General features: G+C 40.4%; 1 long non-coding RNA gene and 1 pseudogene across 1 annotated transcript; one reads left to right on the plus strand and one right to left on the minus strand.

The window, feature by feature from the left end:
- Positions 1 to 2,364: 2,364 nt before the first annotated feature.
- Positions 2,365 to 7,195, minus strand: LOC135113176 (uncharacterized). The gene is made up of 2 exons (XR_010274737.1): positions 3,197 to 7,195; positions 2,365 to 2,974 (listed from the first exon to the last, which is right to left on the minus strand). It is a non-coding gene; the product is annotated as an uncharacterized LOC135113176 (long non-coding RNA).
- Positions 7,196 to 10,281: 3,086 nt separating this feature from the next.
- Positions 10,282 to 14,595, plus strand: LOC135113011 (uncharacterized; annotated as a pseudogene).
- Positions 14,596 to 20,969: the final 6,374 nt, after the last annotated feature.

The following is a 20,969-nucleotide window of genomic DNA, read 5'->3' on the forward strand; positions in this document are numbered from 1 at the left end:
GTTAATAGATTTAGGAGAAGAACACTGACCGTCTACCACCGCAGCAATAGAACGGTCAGAAAGGAAACTTGGGATGAAGTTACAGAGAGAAGGATAGAAACCGTAGGAAGGTAGTTTGGAAATCAAAGCTTTGTGCCAGACTCTATCAAAAGCTTTTGATATGTCCAAGGCAACAGCAAAAGTTTCACCAAAATCTCTAAAAGAGAATGACCAAGACTCAGTAAGGAAAGCCAGAAGATCACCAGTAGAGCGGCCTTGACGGAACCCATACTGGCGATCAGATAGAAGGTTGTGAAGTGATAGATGTTTAAGAATCTTCCTGTTGAGGATAGATTCAAAAACTTTAGATACGAGTAGGCAGGAAATTAAAGCAATAGGACGGTAGTTTGAGGGATTAGAACGGTCACCCTTTTTAGGAACAGGTTGAATGTAGGCAAACTTCCAGCAAGAAGGAAAGGTAGATGTTGACAGACAGAGCTGAAAGAGTTTGACTAGGCAAGGTGCAAGCACGGAGGCACAGTTTCGGAGAACAATAGGAGGGACCCCATCAGGTCCATAAGCCTTCCGAGGGTTTAGGCCAGCGAGGGCATGGAAAACATCATTGCGAAGAATTTTAATAGGTGGCATGAAGTAGTCAGAGGATGGAGGAGAGGGAGGAACAAGTCCAGAATCGTCCAAGGTAGAGTTTTTAGCAAAGGTTTGAGCGAAGAGTTCAGCTTTAGAAATAGATGTGATAGCAGTGGTGCCATCTGGTTGAAGTTGAGGAGGGAAAGAAGAAGAAGCAAAGTTATTGGAGATATTTTTGGCTAGATGCCAGAAATCACGAGGGGAGTTAGATCTTGAAAGGTTTTGACATTTCCTGTTAATGAAGGAGTTTTTGGCTAGTTGGAGAACAGACTTGGCATGGTTCCGGGCAGAAATATAAAGTGCATGAGATTCTGGTGATGGAAGGCTTAAGTACCTTTTGTGGGCCACCTCTCTATCATGTATAGCACGAGAACAAGCTGTGTTAAACCAAGGTTTAGAAGGTTTAGAACGAGAAAAAGAGTGAGGAATGTATGCCTCCATGCCAGAGACTATCACCTCTGTTATGCGCTCAGCACACAAAGACGGGTCTCTGACACGGAAGCAGTAGTCATTCCAAGGAAAATCAGCAAAATACCTCCTCAGGTCCCCCCAACCAGCAGAGGCAAAACGCCAGAGGCACCTTCGCTTAGGGGGATCCTGAGGAGGGATTGGAGTGATAGGACAAGATAAAGATATGAGATTGTGATCGGAGGAGCCCAACAGAGAAGAAAGGGTGACAGCATAAGCAGAAGGATTAGAGGTCAGGAAAAGGTCAAGAATGTTGGGCGTATCTCCAAGACGGTCAGGAATGCGAGTAGGGTGTTGCACCAATTGCTCTAGGTCATGGAGGATAGCAAAGTTGTAGGCTAGTTCACCAGGATGGTCAGTGAAGGGAGAGGAAAGCCAAAGCTGGTGGTGAACATTGAAGTCTCCAAGAATGGAGATCTCTGCAAAAGGGAAGAGGGTCAGAATGTGCTCCACTTTGGAAGTTAAGTAGTCAAAGAATTTCTTATAGTCAGAGGAGTTAGGAGAGAGGTATACAGCACAGATAAATTTAGTATGAGAGTGACTCTGTAGTCGTAGCCAGATGGTGGAAAACTCGGAAGATTCAAGAGCGTGGGCACGAGAGCAGGTTAAGTCATTGCGCACATAAACGCAGCATCCAGCTTTGGATCGAAAATGAGGATAGAGAAAGTAGGAGGGAACAGAAAAGGGGCTACTGTCAGTTGCCTCAGTCACCTGAGTTTCAGTGAGGAAAAGAAGATGAGGTTTAGAAGAGGAGAGGTGGTGTTCTACAGATTGAAAATTAGATCTTAGACCGCGAATGTTGCAGAAGTTAATGAAGAAAAAGTTGAGGGGGGTGTCAAGACACTTAGGGTCGTCGACAGAAAGGCAGTCCGACCTGGGTACATTTATGGTCCCCTCCCCAGATGGGGACTCCGAGGCTGGTGTAGGAGTCGCCATGATGATTTTAAAATTTTTGAGTGAAGGGTATGTGTGTTATTAGGTGCTTGTAGTTTTGTGTGGAGGAAGAGAGTTGTCTTTAGAGGGCAGGCTGTGACTGCCCCCTTGTGTTGTGAGACACAAAGGGAAACGTTCAGTGAGGTCACAGCTGGGTTTAATGATAAGTTCACAGCACCCCCTGAACAGTGCTTTAGACCTCACTGGGAGTAATTATCGTTTCGGCAGGTGTCTACTGCCTCCTCCTGTGAAATGTGTGACGAATAGGTAGATAGATGGATAAATATTGATTGATTGATTGACAGATAAAGGTGGATAGATATAGATACACCCATATTCTCAAATACTTTATTCTCTCACACAGACAACTTTCCTAAGCCACAGAGATGACCAGACGAATTTTCAAATGTGTTTTCCTTGTTACTGACTCAGACTTCTCGTTGAAAGACCCCCAGACTCACGAACACGCCCCCTGCCAGCCCCATAATATCTACCACAGCCTGCCGCAAGCTGTCGAGTTAAGACGTGGAAACTCGAGAGTACAGATCTTAAGGTTCCCCAAAATAACATCTCCCCGTCACTTGAAGTAAATACATTCAAATTCCAGCCTTCATAATCTGTGGCACTTCACTTTTTTTCCTTTCTGTATCTTGTTTTTTTTTTTTTGCGATTTTCTACAGTACCACAGTTTTGTTATTATTTGCTACCACCATTTTAACCTGCCATTGTAGTTGTCTTAAACATTTTGTAGCGGCGCCACATGACCACGATGTTGCGGCGCTTTCCCTTTTTAATCAATCATCAATTCCAAAACATTTTACTCTTTCTCCACAGTTCGCCAATACCGTGGCAGGCGAGCTGAGCCTCACCACCGCTATCTTGAATACAGATTTGAATTCAAGATGACGTTGGCCCTTCCGTCAGTCCAGCGGCGCCATCTAGCCAGCTGACAGGGAAAATAAAAATAATGAGTGGAAACATCCTGGTTTTATGTACATTGAGTGACGTAAGAGAGAGAGAGAGAGAGAGAGAGAGAGAGAGAGAGAGAGAGAGAGAGAGAGAGAGAGAGATTTAATTCCAGTTTGACTCTACACTGTAGAAACACAAATCTGTGCCTACAAATACAAATAACCACTTCATTCTTTCAGACTGGTCGTGTGCTACTTACGGTCACTGAATGAATCGCGTGCGGTGGTTCTGAAGCAACGAACGAAGCACGGGAAGCCGACGGGAAGACTGACCGCGGGAGTTTTCTCGGATGACGGCGGGAATGCACATCGTTAGGGTGCAGAGCAGGGTGTCTACGACGGCTGTTGGCGGCCGGGACATCTATCTGTTCTGCCTGGGCATGCTCCTTTCATTCACTATCCATTAGCTGTGTTTGTTAGTGGAGCTTGCCCCCAATAGAATATACTTCCTCCTCCGCCAACACTCGGTATTCCTTAGTTATGCAAGATGCGTCGAGTTAAAATAGTCTCATAACGGCAAAGATCCAAGATGAAAGAACACCCTTTTAGGAACCCCTTCAAAAATTATGTCATCATAGAACTCATTAACCTACCTGACAGATTTGTAGTTAGTACAAGCAACGAACAAGATTTAGACAAGCTTTTCAATAACTCTCAAACAAAGACCTCACCACCAATAATTTCTTCCCACAAATACCTCAAGAACTGAAAGCAAACCGTTCTGTAATAAATCCTAATGTCAACAACCACATCTATGTCAACAAAGAAGACATTACAGAAGAAATCTCCAATAATAACTCCTGGGGAGAGGGGGAAATCAACCACCCTTCTCAAGTTTCCCAACTCTAAAACAATCAAAATCACATTCACACAAGCATCCTTAGCCAAGAAAAAGCTCAAAACGCAGGAATCGGATTGTTTCAAATGAGTATTCCGGGAACTAATATCAAACAGGAAACATTTTACAATATACAGACCTGTTTTAAATGCTATGCTATAGAACAACATTACTCCAACCAATGTGATCAACCTTGTGAATATAAAATCTGTTGTGAGTGTTCCGAAAAGGGCCACACTTGGAAGGAATGCCAATCTACCATTAAAAAATGTATAAACTGCCAAGGGGAACACAGAACGCTGGCAGCAGTGTCCCCCCAGGAAGGAGGCAATAAAAAATAAAAGACTAGCAGACAAAAATTCAAAGCAATCATATAGCCCAGTAACCAGCCAAAATCTGATAAACAAATCCAACAATAACAACATCAATAACTACATCAATAATGAGACACACGCAAAAATATTCACCTGCATTCTACACGCCCACCTCTCAAATACAGCTGCATGCACCTGCTACATATGAATCTGAATTAAATAACATGATACTCCTTAACAAACTCCTTAATATAAAAGCATCTGCTAACCCTCCCTCAAATAAGATTACGACTAGCATATACTTACCAAACGCCAGAGATTCAAGAACATGATCAATACATATAGAACAAACAAAGAAACAGCAGAACACGATGTCGCACCACCCCACACCTCTCAGTCACGAAGCACAACCACAACCCTCACAACAAAACCCCCAGCCCAGCAAAACCCCAGACAAAATCAAAGCAAAAGATGTAGGTCTTGTCATTCACACCACAGACAACACCGTCTGGCCTAAGGATACTCTTACTGAACACAAACTAATATGAGGTACTGAGGACAGAAAATATACAGTCACCTTTACTTCCCATTCCCTTGACTCCGCACAAATACTAGAAGCAATAAGAAATGATAATATAGAACTCAGAGATTGTTAGTCAGTGTTGGAAGGAAGTTAGCTCCGGAAACTGCACTCCAGGAGAGCCATGGAGAGAGCACCACCTCCAAGAATAGACAAACACAGAAAAAAAAAAAAAAATCACTTTAATTCAACACATCCCATAGATTACTTAAAAAAAAAGTTCTCCATTGGGAAAAAAAAAAAAATATGAACTGAATAATACAAAACATTTGACCAGAGATAATTCTGATCAACAATCACTGTCTACCTGATATCTCAACCATAAAAATTCGTGGATACCGATCATATCAAAAGAACACATTAGCATCAAAAGCTGATGGTGTTGCAATAACAGTAAATTATTAGACGATTTCACTTCTGACCCACTAGCCACCGAAACTGAAACAACAGGCAAAATCATTATCTCCACAATTTATCCTCCTTCTCGTGATCACATACCCACCCCTCACTTTATCTCTCTCTTCCGCAGAAACGTACCATTGTATATGCTGGCTGATCTCAATGCACATCACCACATCTTCGGTTACACCAACACAAACATGAAAGGCAGACAACTGAACAGTCTAATTCACAACGGAACCATACAACACATAGGACCTCATTTCCCAACATTCCTTACATATTTAAGAGGAACAGACCCCGACATAATATTATCCAACTACAGGACATACCATAACATCGCCATCTCCGAAGGTCCCCTCACTACCAATGATCATCTTCCCATAATCCTCACTTTGTCATCATCACCCATGCTCATCTCCACAATTCCCAGACCTAACTTCTCGAAAGCCGAGTGGAACGCTTCCAAACAATATATTAACCACCATCTCAACCCACAAGAACTCCAAGAAGCAAATCTAGAAGAAACTGATAATGCCATTACTCAATGGTACTCCACCATAAACACCGCAGTAAAGAAATTCATCCAGTTAACATATCTTTACTCTTTACCGACTCATACCTTCAGCCATAACACTAAAGTAATCCTCACGATTTTCAATACCATCTGCCAATTATCATATATAACAGGATGGACCTATGATCATTACCGTACCTATAAAGCATTACAACACTTATTAGCAGAAAAAAATACATGAAGAAGTTAATCAAAGCTGGTGTAACATCATGAGGGAGACAGCAAGCACATACAAAGACTCAAGGTTATCCTGGCAGAAAATTAAAGATTTACTTGGCCAAATAATCCCTAAACTACATTACATTTAGGACAAAAAAACAACACCAAAAAGTACTCTAATAAAGATAAAGAAGTTCATAGGGAATGAGAAAAATGAAGAGGATGATAATACTGATGGTCTGCACGACAGTGTCATAACCTTCCTAAACCAAAACACAGACCGAGTCACGCCCCTCCACAATGCAGATCTTAGTAGACTTAATCAGTAATACTTACATGGATCAATGAGACACCTTGGAAGACGTAAGATCAAACATAAACCAATCAAAAAGAACCTGTCCTGGAAAAAGTGAAATTAATAGAACAATATTAATAAACCTTTCTAACTCAGCAATTAATTTCCTTACCAATATTTTCAATACCACACTATCATCAAGATACTGCCCCGATGCCTGGAAAGTAACTACACTTAAGCTGATCCCAAAACCTGGAAAGTCTCCGCATCACCCCTGCAGCTGTAGACCCATATCACTCCTGGAAGTTCATGGAAAAATTCTACAAAAAATATAAACAAAAGACTTAGATCACACCTAGAATATAACAACCACCACAACGACAATCAATTTGGTTTTAGATCGGGGAGAGGGGCACCACAAGCACTTGCAATAATAGTAGAACAAATAGCACAAAACAAAGGTAACAATGGCCTCTGCCAGACAGTGCTCAGAGACAACAAAAGCCTTTGACAAGGTGTCACATCTAGGATTAAAATATAAAATACCACAATTAAATCTTCCAACATCCATAGAAAAATTTCTTTGTGACTACTTGGATGACAGAAAAAGCACACATAAGGATCAATAATTATCTCGGTCCACACTTTGTTCTTCAATCAGGAGTACTACAAGGCAGTGTTATCGCACCAACTCTCTTCACTATTTACACAAACAATCCACCTACATACAAAGCAATAAATATTTCGTATGCAGACGATATCACACAAATAACTGGATACCCCGGAAAATCAAAAGTAATGCTAAACAAAACCACAGAAAAAGAAATCTCAATTATAAACAACTTTGAAAACACTGGAAAAAAAAAAAAACATAAACAAATTCGATCCCATTCACCTGTCAGCTGCATCCACCACCCCCTAAAAATTGACAACGAAGAAACTGAATTGCAAAAAGAGAGTGAAAGTCTTGGCTTAGTTCTCACCAACACTGGCTATAAAAAAATAAAAAAAAAAGCATAAAAGACAGAAAAAAAAAAAAAAAACAGATGTAGCCTTATCAAAATTATACAAATTATCAAATCTTCCTGAAAAAAATAAAGACACACCTTGCAAAGACGTTAATATTACCAGTCATCCAGTACCCGCCCATACCCATTCGGTGTATGAGTAAAAGACAAATAAGTTTCCTTCAAAAAAATCAAAACAAAGACTTACGGTTTGCAACTAGCAAACAACTAGCAATGACCACAGAAGAAATGCATACACACACTAAAACCAGACTTTTGAACATGTTCCTTCACGATCAAGCAACAAATATCTAGCACACACGTGAAGACATGAATCACCATACATACAACAAACTCAGGAAACAACGAGAGCTTTTATAAATACCACAAAAATTTTACGAGCAGCCTTACATCAGTCACACAAATGCAGAGACCTCAATACCACTAAAACACAAACAATAACAATACAGAAAAAGCAATTCCATATTACAAAATAATACTCATCCAGCTCACCTAGAGGCAGGCTTGGTCCAGCTGGACAAAGCCTTGTTAACTTGTACTTTACAGGAAATGAACGGGTCAGACTTGACTACTTTTACATTTTTTCACGTATATGTACATATATACACCTTAATTATCAATATGATATACAACTGAACTTTCATATATATATATATATATATATATATATATATATATATATATATATATATATATATATATATATATATATATATATATATATATATATATATATATATATATATATATATATATATATATACATAATATAATGTATATATATATATATATATATATATATATATATATATATATATATATATATATATATATATATATATATATATATATATATATATATATATATATATCATATTGATAATTAAGGTGTATATATGTACATATACGTGAAAAAATGTAAAAGTAGTCAAGTCTGACCCGTTCATTTCCTGTAAAGTACAAGTTAACAAGGCTTTGTCCAGCTGGACCAACCTCTATCAGCATGACGTAAACAAGTGCCTGATCTTTATTAAGAGTGTCAAAATCTTTCAAGATCTAACTCCCCTTGTAATTTCTGCATCCTAGCCAAAAACATCTCCAATAACTTTGCTTCTTCATCTTTCCTTCCTTTATTTCAACCTGATGGCACCACTGCCTGCTATCTCATTTATTTCTAAAGCTGAACTCTTCACTCAAACCTTTGTTAAAAATCCTACCTTGGATAATTCAGGGCATGTTCCTCACTCTCCTCCACCCTCTGACTACTTCATGCGACCTATTAAAATCCTTCGCAATGATGTTTTCCATGTTTTTTTTCTTTTTTTTTTCTGGAACTCCCTGCTTGCTTCTGTATTTCCATCTTCCTATGACTTGAATTCCTTCAAGAGGGAGGTTTCAAGACACTTATTCTTCAATTTTTGACTACAGCTTCGGACCCTATTCGGGCACCAGCATCTCAGCGGGTTTTTTTTTTTTTAAGTGATTTTCGTTGCTCTTGGCCGGTGTCCCTCCTATATATATATATATATATATATATATATATATATATATATATATATATATATATATATATATATATATATATATATATATATATATATATATATACGTGGTTAGATTGTCTTTCCTTTCCATCTACGGAGGATCAGCTTCAGTGAGCGAGCTTCTGGGGTGAATTGATACCGTCCATGAATTGAACTCTTCCCTGACCTGCTCCCGTGTCCCGCTCCCCTCCTGTAGGAGAGGAGTGTACCCCTTCCCCTCGCACAGATCTCCTGGGAGCTTTGGAACCTTACAACTGCCTCGGGCCGCAAACCTTCTAAGGGCTTGAGAGAACTGTGGGCGGGGAGTGGGACGGAGCGAAAGACACAGCCACTCGCAGGCAGCGATGCAAACATGTAAGATGAAAACAAGTGAATGTGCGTGTATTTTCAATAAAATCTCGAACATACAGAATTATCAGCATACAAGTCAGTCATGAGTGAAAACCATTATTAAAACTGTAGCGGGAATTGTTTCTAATTAAGTGAATAGTAACATTTGCTTACAATGAGCGACATTCTGGCAGGGCAGGTAAAAGTGTCTGAATGGCCTCCCTGCCTTGGGCTACGACTTCCAACATATTGTGTTCTGGTACAGTGCCATAATACAGTATGAGGTCATGATTGATACAAACAATTCATGCTGAAATACTCTGCAGAATCGTTTGTATTTGCACAGTTGATAAAGTACAACAGGTCTGAAGAAGCGATACGGGGGATAGAACGTTCCCTTAACATAGCGGAATCCGAGGAGCGGGCCAAGGGACCTCGCTCTCCCCTCTGTGAATGACCCATGACCTGAACAGCTGCTAGACGTGTCATCTACATCATTTCTCCTTGCTCCATAATCGCTAATAATAGATCATAATCAGTTATATTATAATACTTGAAGTCAGTCTAGACATACTAGGATAATAAGGGTTACTTGAGATGGGACGCACCCAAAATGCGGAAATAGCGTGAAAATAAATACCAACAGTGAGACACTTTGATATTTCATTTCATAACTGCCGTATGTGCAGCACCATGCAGTAAGTGTTGCTAGTCATATTGGCCAACATCAGACATCATTTTGACCCGGAATGTATTAACCAGGCTATGGCATATTACTATATGCCTGTTCTTTAAACGTAACAACCATTAAACAAGAATAAACAATGTGTCTGCCTGTCTTTTCTTCAATCAGAAAAAAAAAAAAGCAGAGAATCGGTCCTATATGATCATGTTTATTCAAGTGACAGTATCACAAAGACTGGAAGACCAGCTGTTCACTTCTATATAGCATAAGCTTCAAGAAGTGAGATCTCTGTGAGGACACATTGCCAATGAACTGTACGACACTTTTTTGCTTGGGCAGCACGCCAAGCAACTCCTCTGCTCTGTTCATCAGACGTCAGTGGTCAAGGACACCTAAGCGGCAAATGAGATTCTACACTCAAAGACCAACACCCGCTCGTATTCACGAAGCGGTTCTAGCGAGTCTTAGCTGTGAAATGTCTCATAGCTAGGACAAAATGGCGCATTTTTGTCATAAACTATGCGCGTCTGTCCCACATGTTTGCCATGTGTGGTGACCCGAAATGCCGGGAGACGGGAGTCCTGGAGGCTGAGCGATGTCCCAGCTGCACGCCTGGGCTAGCAACACACCTCTTTGGTCCCTTATTCAGGCCAAGACGGACGGCCTCTCCTGGCTCGGAGAGGTCGGTTAGTCTGCGTGACCCTGAGCCAAGTGGCCACCACTTTGCTAGTTGGTGGCCACGTATACTCCTTCCGCTACCCCTGGGGCCGCTGGGCACTGAGCCTAAGCCTCCCCTTGTTGGGCTCGATGGTGGGTGGGGGGGCGGAGGAATGAAACACTGCAACAGATCTATGGCATCCAGTAATAGCACCACTGGTCGGGGCTGGATGGCACCCCTACCCCACCAAAATCACCCCATCCCTTAACTGGGGGACCGCCGGGGTGGTGCGGAAGACGCACACACCCGTCAAGCCGAGCCTGAGGTTAACCTCCGGCGGGCTCTTCGTGTGGGCACCTGGAACATCCTGACTCTCTCGGATGATCATCGTCTGCCTCATCTATCGGAGGAACTCGGTAGGCTAAGAGTGGATATAGTGGTGCTCTCTGAGGTGAGGGGGCCTGGCAGTGGTGAAATCAGTAGTGGTGGTTACACTTACTACTGGTCTGGCCACAGCGATGGCGCCTGTCTTGGGGGAGTAGCTATAGGCATTTCCAGCAGACTGCAGTCTTCCGTGGTTGGGGTTACTCCGTTTGATGAGTGTATAATGTTGTTGAGGCTGAAGCACACTCTGGGCTTCATGTCCTTGGTGGCAGTATATGCTACTACTGAGACGAGTGAACTTGAAGAGAAGGAGATGTTCTATGCCAAGCTTGACTCCATAGTCGATCAGTGCCCCTCCTGCGACACACTCGTTGTCTTGGGCGACTTCAATGCAGTGACTGGGACTGAGAGAGTTGGCTACAAGTTATGTGTCGGTCCCCATGGCTCTGGTAGCAGGAATGTCAACAGTTCATTCCTCCTGAACTTCGCAAAGTTCAGAAGGCTGAGGATTGGGGGTTCCTGGTTCCAGAGACGAAAGTCTCACCGCTGGTCTTGGTACAGCAATGCCAGTGGTGTGGCGAAGGAGATTGACCACATCCTTATGAGTATTCACTGGAGGATTCTTCAGAACTGCAGGGTTTACCGGAGTGCCGAGTTCTTTGCTACTGACCACAGGCTTGTTGTTACAACCCTCAGGATACATATCAGGTCCAAGAAAATCTCCAGATGCAATTCTCCAAGATTTCATCTTGAGAAACTGAGGGACTTGACATGTGCCCAAGAGTATGCGGTGACAGTCTCCAATCGCTTTGAAGTGCTGGACACCCTGGAGGACCCTGAAGAGCTGTGGGATACTTTCAAACGTGAAACTCTCAAAGCTACTGAGGAGTGTGTTGGAGAGCGCCCAAGGTCTAGGAGCGGTGTGACATCAGAGGAGACACTGAGAACTATTGAAGAAAGTTGTGCTACCAGACTGGCTGGAAATCTTGGGCATTACAGGACCCTGTCACGTTGGACTAGAGTTCTTCTAAGGAGGGATAAGGAGAGGTACGTCAGAACACTCGCTGAGGAGGTTGAGGGCTGATTCATCGCAAACAACCTTTGGCCTGCTTACAGACCCCTGAAAAAGCTCCACTCCAAATCCACATCGCAGACGAGCACTATCCGTATGGCTGATGGGCAGATAGTGTCAAATGTGAATGAGGTTCGATCACGTTGGTTCGAGTACTTTGAGCAGTTGTATGTGGCAGAACCTCCAAGCTGACAGCTATCCTTAGCTGGTGTGCATATGTTGGCTGCCGACCCACCAGTAGACAAAACTCCGCCCTCTCTTGCTGAGGTGAGAGAGGCTGTGAACAAGTTGAAATGTGGGAAGGCAGCAGGTATCTGTAATATCAGTGCGGAGATGCTGAAAGCTGGGGATGACGCCATGATCCGGGGGTTGCATGCGGTTTTGTCTGCCGTTTGGCATTCCTTTACCATTCCTCCTGACTGGAAAAGGGGGTTGGTTGTCCCTATCTGGAAAGGGAATAGGGATTGCCAGGACTGCAACAACTACCGTGGCATTACACTGCTCAGTGTACTGGGCAAGGTGCTTGCTCATTTGTTGCTGATGCGAATTTGATCCCAACTGCTGAGGCATCAGAGGCCTGAACAGTCCGGGTTTACACCTGGTAAGTTAACAATTGACCGGATCTTAGCACTTCGAGTCCTCATGGAACAGCGACTTGAGTTTCAGCAGGGGCTGCTTGCAGCTTATGTCGATCTCAGGAAGGCGTTTGATTCAGTGCATCGTGGGACACTCTGGGATATTCTGTGTGTCCGTGGGATTCCTGCAAGGATTATTGGTCTTATGACTGGTCTATACTCCGGGACTGAAAGTGCAGTGAAATGTGGGAGCGGCATCTCAGACTTCTTGCCTGTGAACTCAGGGGTGAGGCAGGGATGTGTTCTTGCTCCATCGCTCTTCAACACTTACATGTACTGGGTATTGGGCAAGGTTGTAGATCAGAGTCATTGTGGAGCGTCTGTCGGTAATACCAGGGTCACTGACCTTGTTTTCGCTGATGATACTGTATTGCTCGTGGAATCGTTGGATGTCCTGGTCATGGCCCTCGAGGCACTGCATGAGGAGGCGAAACATTTGGGACTTGAGGTCTCCTGGACCAAGACCAAGGTCCAGGCGTTTGGAAGCTTACTGGACGACACAGTCCGGTCTGTCCATGCATGTGACGAGAAAATTGAGGTCTTGGAGAGTTTCACCTACCTTGGTAGTGTAGTTCATAACATTGGTGGTTCTGACCAGAAAGTCACTCGACGGATTGGTCTGGCCCACGGTGTTATGAACTCGCTCAACACGAGTATATGGCGTTGTCAATATCTATGCAGGCGAACAAAGATCCGTGTCTTCAAGTCGCTGGTGCTCCCTGTCTTGCTGTATGGCTGTGAGACATGGACACTTAACAGTGGCTTGGAGAGGCGTCTCGATGTCTTTGGTACCAAGTGCCTTCGCAGAATCATGGAGTATCGCTGGAATGACTTTGTGTCAAACCAGCGACTGCTTCATGAAACTGACTCTAGGTCTGTTTCCAGCATAGGCCGTGAACGCCAGCTCCGGCTGTTATACAGGCACATGGCTCGCCTCCCTGACGTTGACCCTGCTCATAGGGTTCTCTCTGTAAGAGACAACCCTGAGTGGAGACCAAGGGGACGGCTACGCAACTCGTGGCTGGGGAAACTCGATAGATCATGCCGGGATCGGCTTGGGATGGACAGAGTGGCCGCATGGGAGCTCGCTCGGAGGGATCGCCTTGGGTAGAGGCGGCTGGTGAGTGAGGCGACGCGCCCCCCCGGCGTATGCTCCCCATTAGTTAGTTAGTTAGTCTGTCATAAATCCATGCGGGATGCTAAGACTGGGTCCACCCTGAACTAGCTGCTTATGATAGACGTTCCCCACAGCCAAGATGGCTGCCCCACAACATCTCTAGCTCAGGAATTATTTACTCAGGACGTACTGAATGAACTTAGTGACTTGAAACTCATCAGAAGATATTATTTAAACCATGCAAGTATTCTCTTTCTTACCGATCTAGTGAGGGAAGCTTAACAGTGACACAGAAAGGAGAAATCCACTTACCCATAACACTCAGATAACTTGCTGCTGGAAAAAAAAAAAAAAAAAAATGCTAAGAAAATGCAGTTGTGCGTAGTGATGGCCTTGGGGATCGTCGAAAGAACCTTCCTTGTCACCAAACCATTTAAACAGTGTTTGTTTGAATTGAGGCGTTCCTACGGGATCTCATTAACAGTATTTCAGTGATTGAATTTCTGTGTCTCTTCTTCACTGTCTCTTCTTCCAATACATAAAAACGAAAGAAATGTTTATAGAAGCTATAAATTAGCAGTAAACGCTAGTTTTTGCTTCGTTTTTTAGTATTTGAAATCAAGTAAGCACTACATTATAGCAAACGGTTAACATAGACAATTTCGCTCATGTCATAACTTATGATATACGACTTATGATAGATGTTCTAAGTTACGATACGCATCTACCATATCTATGACACATGTCATAACTTTATGAAGAATACGGCTGGCTATACGAGATGGCTCTGTACCATGGACATATAATGGGAGGAGTGGGCATGACGTCACGAATGTGAAGCCAACGCACTATTGGTACACTGTCGCCCCCACTCCCCTTATACCCAAAACATTTCCAGCTGAGTATTGAAAGTATAGGGAAACACCGGTGTTCCGCTCCTATTTCCTGTTTTTTGCTGGTGCTTCCAGGCCGCCTACCATATATGTAAACACAAAAGACTACAATAGTGATGTTGTGCCGTGCCACCAGAATTTAGATGGCAAATTATACATACAAATCAGATCATGCAGTGTTTTCCAGCTTGGGTGAGAGGTGAGAAGCTGTCCTTGGGATGGACATATGGGTGGACAAGATCATGTCCACATATACATATACATGTGCATATAGATGAAGGAGGAGAAATAAACTGTATCAGGTGAAAGATGACCTAAAGGTTGATTTTCTTGGTATAATATCCCTTAACCCAGATTGATCTTAAATTGAATGATTATATATTTGCTTAATATTAATTGATCTCATATGAAATTTAATTCTCTCTCTCTCTCTCTCTCTCTCTCTCTCTCTCTCTCTCTCTCTCTCTCTCTCTCTCTCTCTCTCTCTCGTGTGATATTATACAATAATGTGGTACATTTGTAATTCATATGAATAATATATTCTGTAAATTGTAATTACTAATGGAATTGATACTTCTTTTTCTTACTTATAATATATATATATATATATATATATATATATATATATATATATATATATATATATATATATATATATATATATATATATATATATATATATATATATATATATATATATATATATATATATATATATATATATATATATATATATATATCAGATGAAAGATGATCTCAAATAGAATAATTAAATATTTGCACGTTGCTTATTGACTGATATGAAATTTAATTTTCTCTCTCTCTCTCTCTCTCTCTCTCTCTCTCTCTCTCTCTCTCTCTCTCTCTCTCTCTCTCTCTCTCTCTCTGCCATGTAATATTAGGTTTTAGAGCACTTAATTAGAATTATGTGTGATATTATGTCACTATACTTAAACAGTATCTAATCTTTAAATTTTTTGTTTTAGTGTTTGTGCCTCGTTATGCAATAAACGATGAAAAACAATGTTTTTAGTACCATTTCTCCTTGAAACGTCTGGTGTATTTCTTTCGATATTTTGGTTATTTGGCATAAATACCATTGATAATAGATCTATATAACATATTAAGGAAACTATAATGTACTTTTCGTAACTCAAACTATCAATTCTTTCTTATTTTTCGTCTAGTATGGAAAAAGAAAGTAATAAATTCCCATTGCTCAACACGGGAGATAACAATGTTTTGGGTCTACCTGCTGATCGCAAGCTCTGCCCACAGACTCGATAGGCTCCGCCTGTCACTTCGATGGATGAGAGCGGAGCGGTAGACCGTCTCCTGTATATTAGTTTCATGCTCTGCACCCAATAACTAGAGAGAGAGAGAGAGAGAGAGAGAGAGAGAGAGAGAGAGAGAGAGAGAGAGAGAGAGAGAGAGAGAGAGAGAGAGAGAGAAAATCACTAAGACCATTTACGTTTTTTTTTCATACTATCATTATTATTATTATTATTATTATTATTATTATTATTATTATTATTTTTATTATTATTATTATTATTATTATCATTTATGGTTTTTATGTAATACTTTTTTTTAACCAAAATATGTGATGGAAACACTAAATATGTAATTTTATTATTGCTTTATTTCACTGGAAAATGCACGTAAACAAAATAAAAACAACATTCAACAAATCTTTTACCTGTAGGAAGTCAGGGATAGATTTCCCCTGACACATTGGTATTTCAAGGCACTGGTCCACACACCTCGCCCTTGACCGTCACCTTTATCTTCAACTTTGAACTAATAGAAAATCTGAGTGTCGGCGAGGAGCTCAGTAATAGCGACCACCACGCAATCACCTTCGTTATTAACTTCTCAGCCGACGAGTCAAATCAAAGCAAAGTCCCTGACTACAGAAAAGCAAATTTTTGTAAACTCAGATCAGTAGATAATCAAGCCGACTGGAGTTACTTACGTACCACGTAATGCTCAATGGCAATTTTTCACTGATGAATTTCTAAAAGTTGTGCAAAAATGCGTGCCTATGAAAATTCGTCGTTCCACTCAAAACGTTAAGCCTAGGTGGGGGAATACATAAATATCCCAATGTCTGTGCGCAGAGGGACGCCCATAACAAGTTAAAATTCTACAGTAATAACGATGAACGTACTAGATTCATAGAGCTAAGACGTAAAGCCAAAAGGTTAATCAAACACAACAAAAAGGTCCACCGAATTACATGTTGCAAGCCAAAGTAGGACGAGCCCAAAGAAATTTTATAGCTTTATTAGGCAAATGAGAGTGATTACCTCAACTATTGGACCAGTTATAGATGAATATGGAGATTTCATAAACGACGAAGAGGAAATTAGTAGCATTCTTAACACTTTCTTTGCATCAATTTTTACAATAGAAGACCGAGATATCCCTACGGTGCCAGCAGTCTAATTAAATGATAGCAGTAGTATCATCATAACAAAAAGAGACGTGCCAAAATGTATTCATAAACTTACAGTAAGCAAGTCACCCGGGCCTGACACGATTTCACCCCGTATCTTGAAAGAAGAGAAATCCGAATTAGTTAAACCTCTGACTATTGTTCAGTAAATCCCTGCAGTCCGGTAGAATGCCTGATGAGTGAAAGCTCGATAACGTAACTCCGATTTAAAAAAAAAAGAAGTAAATCTTTACCTTGCAATTACCGACTAATTAGCTTAACCTCAGTCGTATGCAAAATGCTAGAAACACTTAAAAGAGTAACTTGTTAATCACTTAGAGGACAATAAACTATGTACAAATACTCAACACGGCTTCCGAAACAAACGCTCTTGTTTGATGAACCTCTTAGACTTCAATGATATTCTGAACCAGTACAACGAAAGTAAAGCTGTAGGTATAATATAGCTCGATTTTCAAAATGCCTTCGACAAAGTCCCCTACAAACGTTTTTCTGATCAAACTAAAATCATACAGTACCCAAGGCGACGTGTTGAGATAGATGAAAAACTGGCTAAACAACCGTAAACAAAGAGTAGTAATAATGGAAAAACATCCAAGTGAACTAATGTAACTAGCGGGGTGCCACAGGGATCAGTCTTAAGACCTGTTCTCTTCCTTGTGTGTATATATATATATATATATATATATATATATATATATATATATATATATATATATATATATATATATATATATATATATATATATATATATATATATATATATATATATATATATATATATATATATATATATATATATATATATATATATATATATATATATATATATAAACATCATAGATGAGGGTGCTACCAGTATAACATCGAAATTTGCTGATGACACCAAAATAACGAATTCTGTAGTCTCTAACGAACAAGTACTACAAATATAGAATAATCAAGATGAATTGTCAGAGTGGGGGCAAACCTGGCAAATTAGTTTTAATGCTGATAAGTGGAAAATGCTTCACATAGAATGTAGAAGCAAGAAAGCAGAGTATATTTTAAACGGTACTCAACTTAAATGTGTCGACAGCGAAATAGATTTAGGATTAACAATATCGAGTAGCTTAAAACCTAGCCAACAATGTTCACAAGTCATAAAGAAGGTAAACAAAATGATTGGTTTACTCGGCAGATCTTATGAATATAAATCCAAGGATACAATCCTCACTTTGTATAACACTTTAGTCCGTCCCCTTTTGGAATATTGCGTTCAAGCATGGCACCCCTGTTACCAGTATTACCACCGTGTAGATAATCTATGGAATGGGTTTCCACGAGACGTGATAGACTGCAACACTGTAGAAACTTTTAAACGCCATCTTGACAAATATTTTTCCTGCAATCCGAGGATAACAGCGTTTGTTTGTTAGAGATTAACTTCCTTGCCTTCAGGAAATGGGGCACCTCATTTCATTTATTTTTTTCCTTTCCTATAAAATCTCCTTCGAGTTTTCCTTCTCTAACCCTGTAAAGCATTTATTTCCGACCTCTCCTTGTGCGGCTTATGCCGGAGGGAGTGAAGGGAGGGGAGAGAGCCTTCTGCTTTGCTCTCCTTTTTTTCTACTATTACTTTAGTAGTCTTATAGTTCCTATATGTCAGGTCACCTCATGAGGACCATAAGGTCTGTTGTGGCCTGTTTTTTTCTATGTAACTCTATGTAACCTTCGCCTGCCCACACCTCGCGTCACTCTGCTGGTTTCAAGGTTGCGTATTTACCTACAGGCTGTGGTCAAGTTTTTGTTGTTGACTGTTCTGAATGCCATCCCCTTCTTTCCTCTCTTACGTTTTCTAAGCATGTCCTAGCCTTCTTTTATTTATTTATTTATTTATTTATCTATCTATCTATCTATTTATAATAATAATAATAACAATAATAATAATAATAATAATAATAATAATAATAATAATAATAATAATAATAATAATAATTATTATTATTATTATTATTATTATTATTTTTATTATTATTATTATTATTATTATTATTATTATTATTATTATTATTATTATTATTATTATTATTACTATTATTATTATTATTATTATTATCATTATTATTATTATTATTATTATTATTATTATTATTATTATTTTAAGAGAGACACTGGACTATGGGAACAAAACGTAGAAAAGGAAAAGAAAGCAAAAAAAAAAAAAAAAAAAAGAATCCAGCGAAGTATCCTGAAACCTGCTTCATTTCCTTTCTTTTATGTGTCCTTCGTTCCTCTTTTCCTCCCTCTCTCCACTCCTTTTCGCTTCCAAACAGTCTGTTCCAAACAATTTATCCTTCCTTCCCTCTGTTCATCCTTCTTCGCTCTCAATCATTCTTTGCATCCTTCCTCACACATCCTTCTCTCCTCACTCCCAAACACTGCCCATCCTTCCTTTCTTCCCTCTCTAGTGTTCCATGTACTGAGCATCAGACATTCATTTCGGTTCCTGCCGCCGCTACATGATTGGGATTACGGAAGTGAGATAAAATTAATTTCCCCCTTTGTCTCCGTCTATTCCAGGCCATCCCAGCAAAACTTATTGGTTCCCGATCTAGAGTAGTCTCTCTCTCTCTCTCTCTCTCTCTCTCTCTCTCTCTCTCTCTCTGCCTGTTTATTCCAGACCACCAAATTAATAGAATATTTCATTTCTCCTAGGTATCTACTTTACTTTCTTTTACTTATATATTTTAGAGAAAAATGAATAAGTTAAATAAGTAAATAAACGAAGTAATTAGATGAAAAAATAAGAAAAATACATAAAGTACAACAAATAAATAAAAATGAATGAACGAATACATAAAGTAGAAAATATAAATAGATAAATAAATAGTGTTGGCGCTGAGGTTGCGTTGGCAACGCCGCGCGTGAGTAGTGAAGATGCTGCATTTCCAGCATTGATGGTAAGTGTGGTGACCTTGAAACTATGCAGTAGCAAGAAGGGCGATTAGCTGAGCTGGACATCGTGTGCTGGCCAATCACAAAAGGCCAGAGTATATCGTTACCCTCCCCTTTCAGTACCCTGCTGAGTTCAGCCTGAGTGTGTACCCGCCTCACTCTTCACAAGTCAACAGACCTGCCAGTGGTGGTGGATCCGTGTTGTGTTGGCCGCCTCTGCTGTGGTGAATGCCTGAAGGCGGTGGTGGTCATAACAATAGGAAGCCCACACATAGGATGCCTTTCTTTCCTCCACCACCCCTCCCCCTAAAAAAAAAAAAAAAAAAAAAAAAAAAAAAAAAAAAAAAAACTAATCCCCTTATCGACTATCCATCTTGTACCCGTCATGATTTGTCTGTCTATTCCAGGCCACCCCAGCTATTTACGTAAAGTTTCTAATTGCATCATCTATTTATGTGAGCTCATTCGTGTTCCAGTTCTGCTTCTATGTCTCATTCTGTTTCAGATAAACTTTCTGATCTCTTCTCCATCTACTAATCTGTAAGCCCATTATTGTACCTGCCATAATATGTGTCAGTTCCACGCCACCCCAGCTCAACTTTCTTACCTCACGTCTCTCTGGGCTACCTCTTCTCTCAATCTCTAGGTTACAAAACGACTTATTCTAATTATAGTTGAGGATTTATTGAACCTGAATGGACATAATCTGGCACCTCACGTGTTATAGTTATTCGCAGAAAGAGAAAATAATAGTAGTACGAAGTACTAGCCTGAACATAACAGCTGGATGAATGGCAGTTTAGCATTACTTCCTTTAAGCCTCCTCGTCTCATTTAATGCAGCATAGGAAAAATAATTCAATGTTTTGTTCATTCATCGCCATCTGTTTGTCTTTAAAGCTTCTCTCATTTAATTCAGCATACCGTAAGTTTCGGCCTTTGTTCATTCATCAGTATTTGTTGCCCGTCTTGCTCCATTCAGCATAGCAAAACTTCGTGTTTTGTTCACTCATTACCGACTGTCTGTCTGTCTGTTGGCTAATGTTATCACATATAATCACGCAGTCATC

The sequence above is a fragment of the Scylla paramamosain genome, chromosome 25 (assembly GCF_035594125.1).
Source record: "Scylla paramamosain isolate STU-SP2022 chromosome 25, ASM3559412v1, whole genome shotgun sequence".
Lineage (NCBI taxonomy): Eukaryota > Metazoa > Arthropoda > Malacostraca > Decapoda > Portunidae > Scylla > Scylla paramamosain.